The sequence below is a fragment of the Cherax quadricarinatus genome, chromosome 72 (assembly GCF_038502225.1).
Source record: "Cherax quadricarinatus isolate ZL_2023a chromosome 72, ASM3850222v1, whole genome shotgun sequence".
NCBI lineage: Eukaryota > Metazoa > Arthropoda > Malacostraca > Decapoda > Parastacidae > Cherax > Cherax quadricarinatus.
In genome coordinates this window covers 5,832,440-5,846,247 of record NC_091363.1, presented here as the reverse complement: position 1 = coordinate 5,846,247, position 13,808 = coordinate 5,832,440, and positions in this window count along the sequence as shown.

The following is a 13,808-nucleotide window of genomic DNA, read 5'->3' as shown; positions in this document are numbered from 1 at the left end:
CCTTCAGGACCTTCACTCTCGCTCCTGTACTTCCTCCTCACATTCAGTACCTTCACCCTCGCTCCTGTACTTCCTCATCACCTTCAGTACCTTCACCCTCGCTCCTGTACTTCCTCCTCACCTTCAGTACCTTCACCCTCGCTCCTGTACTTCCTCATCACCTTCAGTACCTTCACCCTCGCTCCTGTACTTACTCCTCACCTACAGTACCTTCACCCTCGCTCCTGTACTTCCTCCTCACCTTCAGTACCTTCACCCTTTACTGCACGTATAAGTTCTGTCAAGCACCTTAACTACTGGGAACGCTTGGAAGCACTTGACTTGTACTCGTTGGAACGCAGGAGGGAGAGATATATCATAATCTACACTTGGAAAATCTTGGAAGGAATGGTCCCAAATCTGCACACAGAAATCACTCCCTACGAAAGTAAAAGACTGGGCAGGCGATGCAAAATGCCGCCAATAAAAAGTAGGGGCGCCATTGGTACACTAAGAGAAAAACCCTCGCTCCTGTACTTCCTACTCACCTTCAGTACCTTCACTCTCGCTCCTGTACTTCCTCCTCACCTTCAGTACCTCACCCTCGCTCCTGTACTTCCTTCTCACCTTCAGTACCTTCACCCTCGCTCCTGTACTTCCTTCTCACCTTCAGTACCTTCACCCTCGCTCCTGTACTTCCTCCTCACCTTCAGTACCTTCACCCTCGCTCCTGTACTTCCTCCTCACCTTCAGTACCTTCACCCTCGCTCCTGTACTTCCTCCTCACCTTCAGTACCTTCACCCTCGCTCCTGTACTTCCTCACCACCTTCAGTACCTTCACCCTCGCTCCTGTACTTCCTCCTCACCTTCAGTACCTTCACCCTCGCTCCTGTACTTCCTCCTCACCTTCAGTACCTTCACCCTCGCTCCTGTACTTCCTCCTCACCTTCAGTACCTTCACCCTCGCTCCTGTACTTCCTCATCACCTTCAGTACCTTCACCCTCGCTCCTGTACTTCCTCCTCACCTTCAGTACCTTCACCCTCGCTCCTGTACTTCCTCCTCACCTTCAGTACCTTCACTCTCGCTCCTGTACTTCCTCCTCACCTTCAGTACCTTCACCCTCGCTCCTGTACTTCCTCATCACCTTCAGTACCTTCACCCTCGCTCCTGTACTTCCTCCTCACCTTCAGTACCTTCACCCTCGCTCCTGTACTTCCTCATCACCTTCAGTACCTTCACCCTCGCTCCTGTACTTCCTCCTCACCTTCAGTACCTTCACCCTCGCTCCTGTACTTCCTCCTCACCTTCAGGACCTTCACTCTCGCTCCTGTACTTCCTCCTCACCTTCAGTACCTTCACCCTCGCTCCTGTACTTCCTCATCACCTTCAGTACCTTCACCCTCGCTCCTGTACTTCCTCCTCACCTTCAGTACCTTCACCCTCGCTCCTGTACTTCCTCATCACCTTCAGTACCTTCACCCTCGCTCCTGTACTTCCTCCTCACCTTCAGTACCTTCACCCTCGCTCCTGTACTTCCTCCTCACCTTCAGTACCTTCACCCTTTACTGCACGTATAAGTTCTGTCAAGCACCTTAACTACTGGGAACGCTTGGAAGCACTTGACTTGTACTCGTTGGAACGCAGGAGGGAGAGATATATCATAATCTACACTTGGAAAATCTTGGAAGGAATGGTCCCAAATCTGCACACAGAAATCACTCCCTACGAAAGTAAAAGACTGGGCAGGCGATGCAAAATGCCGCCAATAAAAAGTAGGGGCGCCATTGGTACACTAAGAGAAAACACCATAAGTGTCCAGGGCCCAAAACTGTTCAACAGCCTCCCATCAAGCATTAGGGGAATTGCCAATAAACCCCTGGCTGCCTTCAAGAGAGAGCTGGACAGATACCTAAAGTCAGTGCCGGATCAGCCGGGCTGTGGCTCGTACGTCGGACTGCGTGCGGCCAGCAGTAACAGCCTAGTTGATCAGGCCCTGATCCATCGGGAGGCCTGGTCATGGACCGGGCCGCGGGGGCGTTGATCCCCGGAATAACCTCCAGGTAACCTTCAGGTAACCCTCGCTCCTGTACTTCCTCCTCACCTCCAGTACCTTCACCCTCGCTCCTGTACTTCCTCCTCACCTTCAGTACCTTCACCCTCGCTCCTGTACTTCCTCCTCACCTTCAGTACCTTCACCCTCGCTCCTGTACTTCCTCATCACCTTCAGTACCTTCACCCTCGCTCCTGTACTTCCTCATCACCTTCAGTACCTCACCCTCGCTCCTGTACTTCCTCCTCACCTTCAGTACCACACCCTCGCTCCTGTACTTCCTTATCATCTTCAGTACCTTCACCCTCGCTCCTGTACTTCCTTCTCACCTTCAGTACCTCACCCTCGCTCCTGTACTTCCTCATCACCTTCAGTACCTTCACCCTCGCTCCTGTACTTCCTCCTCACCTTCAGTACCTTCACCCTCGCTCCTGTACTTCCTCATCACCTTCAGTACCTTCACCCTCGCTCCTGTACTTCCTCCTCACCTTCAGTATCTTCACCCTGGCTCCTGTACTTCCTCACCACCTTCAGTACCTTCACCCTCGCTCCTGTACTTCCTCCTCACCTTCAGTACCTTCACCCTCGCTCCTGTACTTCCTCCTCACCTTCAGTACCTTCACCCTCGCTTCTGTACTTCCTCATCACCTTCAGTACCTTCATCCTCGCTCCTGTACCTCATCCTCACTCCTCTCTACCTCCCATTTCACCCCCCCTCGTCCCTCTCTCACTTTCTTTAGTCTCTAGTAATATAATATCTGTATTCATAAGTGATAGTACATTATAATTGTTTTGGCATTATAGTCATTAGCTTAGTATACAGATTATATCGGCATTATACACGAGTAATAATAAAACAATAAAATTATATAGCGCAAGAGAAAGGACCTTGTAACCGTGCCGGAAGATCTCACCTTTAAAGAAGACACGGTAATAGTCTGTCACAACCCCAAGGAAAAAATATAGAGACTGGATAACAAGAGCTTTCTAACTATGAGATGCCACGCTATTAGAGGCAATTCTTAAGACACTTTTAATATATAGACTGGAATGTTGCTGTGCTTTCAAGTAATTGGATTTTTTTTTAAGATTGCATTCCTTATTTTTTAGATTGTATTCCATATTTTTTTAGATTTTTTAGATTGTTTTCCTTGTTATGTATTCCTTACTGTATTGCGTACATTTAATTGTAAAATACGAAATGACTAATATTCCTCCTTTCTAGTGATGTAACAATGCTCAGCTGGGTCTAACAAAGACCCTTTGTGACTTCTGTAATCCTTTTTTTTTTGTGTGTGTGTGCTACCGTTCACAGGATGAGCTGTGGGTGTACAATAAACTACCCGCTCAGGCGATACTACTAAACCTTAACAGCTCCATTTAACCCTGTTAGAATTTCAGACCTGGAGAATATGGAAGAGCTTGGACTGCCTGTATATACTCGAATACCTTAATTTTTGGTGAAACACAAAATTCTTCAAACTGTTTTCCCTGGATTGCCTAGAAAATATTAAGAGGGACTGAGTACAAAACTATCCACTAACATAACATTTTGAGAGAAATGCATGGTAATCGGGTAAGAGAACCAGTGAAAAGAACGACTGCAACAAGTTTACCTGGGAAAACTCGGTAAACATAAAGAGAGAAATGATAATTACCAACAGACACCAATGTGGAAAATAATGTGTTTTCCGGAAAAATACAGTGTATTTTTTATGTAAATTAGTGTAATACATTGTATTTAATAAAATTTATGTTATAAAAAACGGAAAATTCCGCGCCTGCGTAGAAGAGACTCGCCATGTTTGAACTAGTCAACACAAACGTTAGTGAATAATCGGAAGAATTTTCGTGCTCTAGAGGTAAAATTGTGTTGACACCTCTCAAATAGGAGGTGAAATTGTTGGATGTGCATTCCTGCATAACTTGAGATATCAGGCGACTGGACAAGACAGCTCCAGGAACCTCAGATAAGCTATCTAAATTTGTGTTATAATTCTGGCCAGCATTTTCTTCATAAATTTGGTTAGAGTGAGGTTTTTGAGTATGATACACATTAATCACCAGTCAAATTGGCGAGTGATATTAAGATATATTCTCCTTCTGTTATATAAATGTGTATAGATAATCATTTATTAATTTTAATATACAGTCCACAAATTTTATATATTTACCAGAATTCATGGTGATGCATATTTCATTTGTAATTAATAGGTCCAGAGCAACTTGTGGATATGACAGTGGTAGGTATCGAAGGGGGACATTTTTTGTGACCTAGGTGTCCCAAATTCCTACTTGTCTATGTAACTTTGATAAATAATAATTATCTTTGTTATCATTTACTGGTATGTACATTATGAGTTACATCCAGATAAATGCAATTTTCCACCACCAAACTGCCTTCAAGAGGAAAGCTTACAAGTGTCCGCAAATAGTTCCTGATCCTGACCCTGAAACCACATGCAAACAGTTACATCGTAGTGAAAATCTAACAACTAAAGATAAACCATACCACGGGTGGGGTTTGAACCCGCGGTCAGTCTCAAAACTCCAGACTGTCGCGTCAGTGGCTAACTCGACGGTCTGGAGTTTTGAGACTGACCGCGGGTTCAAACCCCACCTGTGGTATGGTTTGTTTGCAATCGTGTCATTACGATTTCGTGAATCAACGAAAGATACACTAAAATTTCAAATAAGTTTAGCTATAATAAATTGCACCAAAAATCAAGATAAAAATATACAGTAAATATTTAGGTTTCGATTCACTAGGAATCTCACTCTCATTACAAGACTTTTTGGGTTATTCTAGATAATTTAAACATATGTTACTATATGATAATTGCACTTATGTGGACCTGTACTTAAACTTACTAATCGCCATCAGATATTATGAAAGAGTAGCAGCCATCCTCGGTCATAAGCTAAGATACATGTGTTCAAAAGCATTTAGTGAGGAGTGTTCATCACTTTAATAACGATTAAAACAAAAAATAACAAACAGGTAATATCTTCATTTCTCAAACTCTTCCATCACCCCCATTATTGCGTCTGCCTCCGAATAAAACATCCTCTCCTCTCCCACTACGCACAGGCCGTTTAATTTCAAACTCCCTCCCTCCTTATTCTCCATGACGGTTGCCAAGTAGACTTCAAGCTTTGATACCTGAATGATCTTATTAATTTTAGAAAGTTGGTTTAACTAGTCGTGTTTGTGAGAGCCGTGTTTAGGCTCCATAGCCTGGATGACCAAGAGGTTTGTGGAAATTTCTAGAGTTCCTTCTTGAATACATTCTGGTAGTATTGGCAGATGTGTAAGATGATACTGCTCTCTCTACTAAGATGGTTGTTCTTTTTAGCTCTTATACTCATATATAGTCAGAAACGTCTTTGTATTAGTCAACAGAGACTGGACAAGTAATGAACGGCTTAAGAACAGTGATGAACACTGAGACAGGAGACATTAAGGCAGACACATTTATAGTTATTCCTCCCGCATCTACCGTCCCTACCAGCTCCACCATTCCTCTTTACTCCTCGTCCCTCACCCCCCTATCCTCGCCCTTCCTTCACCAGTCAACTACCCCCTAACATCCCACCCTTCCCCCACCCAGGGAAAGTTTAGGACCTTTAAATTCAAAGTTGGCCAGCCAGACAGATGATAAATACAACGTCTACCACAATTTTAAGTGTGGGGGGGGGGGCTGAAGCCTTGCTTCACACCACCAACAACCTGGAGGATCTCCACAGCCACCTGCACCCATACAGTAGCCCTCCCGATGTTAGAAAAACTAAAGTTGAGATATATATATATATATATATATATATATATATATATATATATATATATATATATATATATATATATATATATATGGAGGTACGCCAGCTCCCTCCCTCCCCGACCATGGTTCAAGTACAATCTTCAACCAACGGCCCGACCCGCCTAGTCGAATTTGTTGACTGTATCTCACGTTTCTTAGATAAAGAATACTTCACCAGACTCAAGGCATCCTCTTCGAATGGTCCTGGACCCGGACCAGGCCTCACTGTTGACCTGATTATTCAGGTTATTTGTGCACTCTTCACACAGTGACGTAAGTCAGTACCCGATGAGCCGGACTGTGGTTCGTACGCTTGGACTACTTGCGGCCAACAGTAACAGCCTGGTTGATCATGCCCTGATTCACCAGGAGGCCTGGTTAAGGTCTGGGCCGCGGGGGCGTTGACGAGTCAAACACTGGACCACTGATCTACAATGGTCCATCAATGCTCGAGCAGTGATGACAGGGATATTTATAAATAATAATAATAATAATAATAATAATAATATGAAACTAGACCCTACAAGTTATTTTTCCCCTCCAACCTTCCCCCCTCCATCCTACTCTCCCCCCATCATGCAAGAAAAAAAGTGCTCGTGTAGAATATAACGACCGTTTTAAAGCTATTTTGGGGGTCACCCTCCCCACTGTTGTCTGTAGGTCTCTCTCTTTCTCTTCATTTAAAGGTTCTATAGGGTTAGGATGAGAGATACTGGATATGCATTGCATAATTAGTGCCTTTCTTTTGTGTCTACTCTTGCACCAATTCATGTATATTTACTGCATTCCTTACATGTATGGCTTAGATAAATAAAATTATTATTATTATTATTATTATTATTATTATTATTATTATTGTTATTATTATTATTTGACGTTTGAGCTGATTGTGAACCAGATCTTTCATTTGGTCAGTTGACTTTATTTCTGTAATGATCATATGTTGTGGCAACATGTTCCTTACACGAGTCATTCCTAACATAAGAGCACTGACTCAGTGGAACAAGCTAGCTGCTGAGCAGTAACTTGGTAGATGCTGAAGTGTCGGTGCCCCAAGACTGTTCAACACCCTCCCACCAGTCATGAGGGAAATTACCAGAGGGAGCTGGACAGATACCTAAAGTTAGTGCCGGATCAGCCGGGCTGTGGTTCGTACGTTGGCCTACGTGCGGCTAGCAGTAACAGCCTCGTTGATCAGGCCCTGATCCACCAGGAGGCCTGGTCATGGACCGGGCCGCAGGGGCGTTAATCCCCGGAATACCCTCTAGGTAGACACCTGGAGGTTACCTGGAGGTTATTCCGGGGATCAACGCCCCCGCGGCCCGGTCCACGACCAGGCCTCCCGATGGATCAGGGCCTGATCAACTAGGCTGTTACTGCTGGCCGCACGCAGTCCGACGTACGAGCCACAGCCCGGCTGATCCGGCACCGACTTTAGGTATCTGTCCAGCTCTCTCTTGAAGGCAGCCAGGGGTTTATTGGCAATTCCCCTAATGCTTGATGGGAGGCTGTTGAACAGTTTTGGGCCCCGGACACTTATGGTGTTTTCTCTTAGTGTACCAATGGCGCCCCTACTTTTTATTGGCGGCATTTTGCATCGCCTTTGCAAGATTTAAACGTCTACCTACCTCCAGGTAGGTAGGTAGACAATTCCACTCAAGGGAGGTGCCCAAATGCTGGTGAAGAGCCATTGATCCAAGGAACTGAGGTTACCCACCCCTTCCTTGGATCAAATGTGATTATACCTGATCCCTCCCATTTCCTATGAGCTGTATGATCATTACGGATTGAGGGCAATGAATATAATAATCAAACGTCAGGTGGAAAGTTCAGAGCCCTAGAGCTGAGGCTCGCCCAGGCATGGAAGGGGAAGGGGGGACGAGGCAGACAGCTCTAAACCACAAGCAAGTATCCTTGACTCGTATACTCTCTAAGCTACTGGAGAAGATAATTAGGAGAGCGGTGGAACATCTGGAGAGAAACGCAGTCATAAATGATAGTCAGCACAGGTTTAGAGACGGGAAATCCTTTCTCGCAAACTTTCGAGTGTTGTACGACACAGCAACTGATATAAACCAAGATAGGACCGGATGTGTCGGTGTATTACATTATTATGGGTAGTAATCATGCGCTTGACATAGTACCACACTAGAGAATAATCCACCAGATGGCTCGAGAAGAATGTTAAAATATTTTTTTTTTTTTATTATCACACCGGCCGATTCCCACCAAGGCAGGGTGGCCCGAAAAAGAAAAACTTTCACCATCATTCACTCCATCACTGTCTTGCCAGAAGGGTGCTTTACACTACAGTTTTTAAACTGCAACATTAACACCCCTCCTTCAGAGTGCAGGCACTGTACTTCCCATCTCCAGGACTCAAGTCCGGCCTGCCGGTTTCCCTGAATCCCTTCATAAATGTTACTTTGCTCACACTCCAACAGCACGTCAAGTATTAAAAACCATTTGTCTCCATTCACTCCTATCAAACACGCTCACGCATGCCTGCTGGAAGTCCAAGCCCCTCGCACACAAAACCTCCTTTACCCCCTCCCTCCAACCCTTCCTAGGCCGACCCCTACCCCGCCTTCCTTCCACTACAGACTGATACACTCTTGAAGTCATTCTGTTTCGCTCCATTCTCTCTACATGTCCGAACCACCTCAACAACCCTTCCTCAGCCCTCTGGACAACAGTTTTGGTAATCCCGCACCTCCTCCTAACTTCCAAACTACGAATTCTCTGCATTATATTCACACCACACATTGCCCTCAGACATGACATCTCCACTGCCTCCAGCCTTCTCCTCGCTGCAACATTCATCACCCACGCTTCACACCCATATAAGAGCGTTGGTAAAACTATACTCTCATACATTCCCCTCTTTGCCTCCAAGGACAAAGTTCTTTGTCTCCACAGACTCCTAAGTGCACCACTCACTCTTTTTCCCTCATCAATTCTATGATTCACCTCATCTTTCATAGACCCATCCGCTGACACGTCCACTCCCAAATATCTGAATACGTTCACCTCCTCCATACTCTCTCCCTCCAATCTGATATTCAATCTTTCATCACCTAATCTTTTTGTTATCCTCATAACCTTACTCTTTCCTGTATTCACCTTTAATTTTCTTCTTTTGCACACCCTACCAAATTCATCCACCAATCTCTGCAACTTCTCTTCAGAATCTCCCAAGAGCACAGTGTCATCAGCAAAGAGCAGCTGTGACAACTCCCACTTTGTGTGTGATTCTTTATCTTTTAACTCCACGCCTCTTGCCAAGACCCTCGCATTTACTTCTCTTACAACCCCATCTATAAATATATTAAACAACCACGGTGACATCACACATCCTTGTCTAAGGCCTACTTTTACTGGGAAAAAAAATTCCCTCTTTCCTACATACTCTAACTTGAGCCTCACTATCCTCGTAAAAACTCTTCACTGCTTTCAGTAACCTACCTCCTACACCATACACTTGCAACATCTGCCACATTGCCCCCCTATCCACCCTGTCATACGCCTTTTCCAAATCCATAAATGCCACAAAGACCTCTTTAGCCTTATCTAAATACTGTTCACTTATATGTTTCACTGTAAACACCTGGTCCACACACCCCCTACCTTTCCTAAAGCCTCCTTGTTCATCTGCTATCCTATTCTCCGTCTTACTCTTAATTCTTTCAATTATAACTCTACCATACACTTTACCAGGTACACTCAACAGACTTATCCCCCTATAATTTTTGCACTCTCTTTTATCCCCTTTGCCTTTATACAAAGGAACTATGCATGCTCTCTGCCAATCCCTAGGTACCTTACCCTCTTCCATACATTTATTAAATAATTGCACCAACCACTCCAAAACTACATCCCCACCTGCTTTTAACATTTCTATCTTTATCCCATCAATCCCGGCTGCCTTACCCCCTTTCATTTTACCTACTGCCTCACGAACTTCCCCCACACTCACAACTGGCTCTTCCTCACTCCTACAAGATGTTATTCCTCCTTGCCCTATACACGAAATCACAGCTTCCCTATCTTCATCAACATTTAACAATTCCTCAAAATATTCCTTCCATCTTCCCAATACCTCTAACTCTCCATTTAATAACTCTCCTCTCCTATTTTTAACAGACAAATCCATTTGTTCTCTAGGCTTTCTTAACTTGTTAATCTCACTCCAAAACTTTTTCTTATTTTCAACAAAATTTGTTGATAATATCTCACCCACTCTCTCATTTGCTCTCTTTTTACATTGCTTCACCACTCTCTTAACTTCTCTCTTTTTCTCCATATACTCTTCCCTCCTTGCATCACTTCTACTTTGTAAAAACTTCTCATATGCTAACTTTTTCTCCCTTACTACTCTCTTTACATCATCATTCCACCAATCGCTCCTCTTCCCTCCTGCACCCACTTTCCTGTAACCACAAACTTCTGCTGAACACTCTAACACTACATTTTTAAACCTACCCCATACCTCTTCGACCCCATTGCCTATGCTCTCATTAGCCCATCTATCCTCCAATAGCTGTTTATATCTTACCCTAACTGCCTCCTCTTTTAGTTTATAAACCTTTACCTCTCTCTTCCCTGATGCTTCTATTCTCCTTGTATCCCATCTACCTTTTACTCTCAGTGTACTACAACTAGAAAGTGATCTGATATATCTGTGGCCCCTCTATAAACATGTACATCCTGAAGTCTACTCAACAGTCTTTTATCTACCAATACATAATCCAACAAACTACTGTCATTTCGCCCTACATCATATCGTGTATACTTATTTATCCTCTTTTTCTTAAAATATGTATTACCTATAACTAAACCCCTTTCTATACAAAGTTCAATCAAAGGGCTCCCATTATCATTTACACCTGGCACCCCAAACTTACCTACCACACCCTCTCTAAAAGTTTCTCCTACTTTAGCATTCAAGTCCCCTACCACAATTACTCTCTCACTTGGTTCAAAGGCTCCTATACATTCACTTAACATCTCCCAAAATCTCTCTCTCTCCTCTGCATTCCTCTCTTCTCCAGGTGCATACACGCTTATTATGACCCACTTCTCGCATCCAACCTTTACTTTAATCCACATAATTCTTGAATTTACACATTCATATTCTCTTTTCTCCTTCCATAACTGATCATTTAACATTACTGCTACCCCTTCCTTTGCTCTAACTCTCTCAGATACTCCAGATTTAATCCCATTTATTTCCCCCCACTGAAACTCTCCTACCCCCTTCAGCTTTGTTTCGCTTAGGGCCAGGACATCCAACTTCTTTTCATTCATAACATCAGCAATCATCTGTTTCTTGTCATCCGCACTACATCCACGCACATTTAAGCAACCCAGTTTTATAAAGTTTTTCTTCTTCTCTTTTTTAGTAATTGTATACAGGAGAAGGGGTTACTAGCCCATTGCTCCCGGCATTTTAGTCGCCTCATACGACACGCATGGCTTACGGAGGAAAGATTCTTTTCCACTTCCCCATGGACAATAGAAGAAATAAAAAAGAACAAGAGCTATTTAGAAAAAGGAGAAAAACCTAGATGTATGTATATATATATATGCATGTGCGTGTCTATGAAGTGTGACCAAAGTGTAAGTAGGAGTAGCAAGATATCCCTGTTATCTTAGCGTGTTTATGAGACAGAAAAAGAAACCAGCAATCCTACCATCATGCAAAACAGTTACAGGTTTTTGTTTCACAGTCATCTGGCAGGACGGTAGTACTTCCCTGGGTGGTTGCTGTCTACCAACCTACTACCTTATTTCTACAAGTACATGATACAAACCATACCACGGGCGAGGACAGAACCCACGATCAGTCTCGAAACTCCAGACTGTCGCGTTAGCCATCGTGTCATTACGATTTAGTGAGACATGATACAACGTATACAGACCATAGCTGACATCAGACATACTATACAAAAAACCCTTGGTTATGCAGAGCATTTCGGGCAACTTAGGTTAATTTTGTCCCAGGATGCGACCCACACCAGTCGGCTAACACCCAGCTACCTATTAGGTGAACAGGGGCAGCAGGTGTCTTAGAGAAACACGCCCAATGTTTCCACCCGTACCAGGGATCGAATCACGGACTGTCAATGTGTGAGCTGATTGCGCTACCATCCGATCTATCTGTTAACCATGAAATTCCATTAGGTTATTGAAGCAGGATTCTTCTCCACTTCTTATTATTATCTAATACATCATTCTAGTGAATAATAATCGTAATTCATTACAACTAATCCACAAATTGAAAATAAAAACTGGACAACGTTTCGGCCTCTCCAGTATTGTTATCAAATCACTTGGTACTTGATAATGGTCCAGAACGAACGAAAGCGTTTTCCTGTTTTCATTTTAATCTTGTAAAGGTCTGCTCCTTTCACCTTTCTTGGTAATGGTGCAGTATTGGCCAAGCGTCTAGCTGTCATTGGTGATGTTCTAATCTAAGCAGTGGGTTCATCCGTCTCTTGTCTTCACTGCCTTGGTCAGATAAAGATTCACTAATGAAGAGGATGACAGCTCTGTCCTAATGACAAGACTGAAAGCTGTTGCCATCTTTCCCGCAGACTTTATGGAACTCTCTGTTGCTGGATGATGGACTGCCGATCCTGATCTTCCTCCTGCTGCCCACTGATGTCTGGGAGGGTAGCCCATCCAACTTGCAACAGCGTCTTGGGAATACCATAGCTCCGAGGGGTTACAGTATGTCTACCGCCAGACTTACGCCACCTGTTATTTCATCGTTGTTCGTTAACTATACGTAAATATAGGTTCATTTACATTAATCTATAATAAAAGATTAAATGTATGTAGAAGTTCAGTTCGGTCATAAATCCACGATCTGTAATGCATGCGTCTAACTACAAAAGGTACCTTTCAATTGGCAGTGCTTTGCAGGTTGTGATGGTTGTCACTGTCCTTATTGCCAGCATGTACCTCCTGGCTGTGGCCTCCATGCACATACAAGCTGTCCTTCTAGGTAAGGCTGATCACTATTGTGTCTAATCAATCTACTCTAGTTGTTGGTGCTGCTAGGATCTTAGGTTTCTTGTGAACAAGAATTTTTTAGTGTTCTAAATGTATTGGATTTTTAATGAATATAGGATATTTAAATTTAGTATGATTGTTTATTGGTGCCTGGTGGTTAGTTATGTGAATGATTTAAATCAGTTGATATGTTCATAATTCGCATGTGTATATAGTAATGCTGGCCGTCCTCCACCTTAAAGAAAAGTGCAAGGAGATACCTAAGCTCCAAAGAAGCTAGTAGGGCGAGTGTTGCAGTGAGATTTTTCTCGTGCAAATTGTTGAAGGACCATTTGGTTCTAGAACTCTATGACTAATTTCTTTCTTTAATTCTAGCTAAAGTTTCCTGTATGTTGGCTTGTTTGACTTGCTTCGCCCTCACCTTCAAAATCATATTGTCCATGACGTAACTTGTCTTGCAGGAGGGAAGTTCTTAAACCCGAAATTGGCTGGAAAACCTCGTTCTGGTTAGAAGTGTGACACTGTGGCTACAGAGCGTTGACCCAAGTCAGGTAACAAACAGTGCTGTACAGTGGTAGGACGTTCAGCTCACAACCGGAACTACTGGGGTCGACCCCTGAGCGAGGCAGGGCGTGTCTCTTGTTACCTAGCATTAGATACCTAGGAGTTAATCGACTTCATTGGAAGTGAAAATATTTCCATTAAGCATACAATTGTTTTACAACCTAAATGAAAAGCCCCTGGTTATGTTTTCTTAGGATATCCTGCGTTATAAACCCTTCGAGGTTTGTAATAGAAAGCCCCTAGTTACGTTTCCTTGGGTTATCCTGTGTTAACCCTTCGGGGTTGCTAATCAGAATTCTGCTCCTTGTTCTGGTGTGATGTGCTACGCCTTTGCTGTAAGGGCGTCGGAGACAGGTAACAGTGCTACTGCTCAT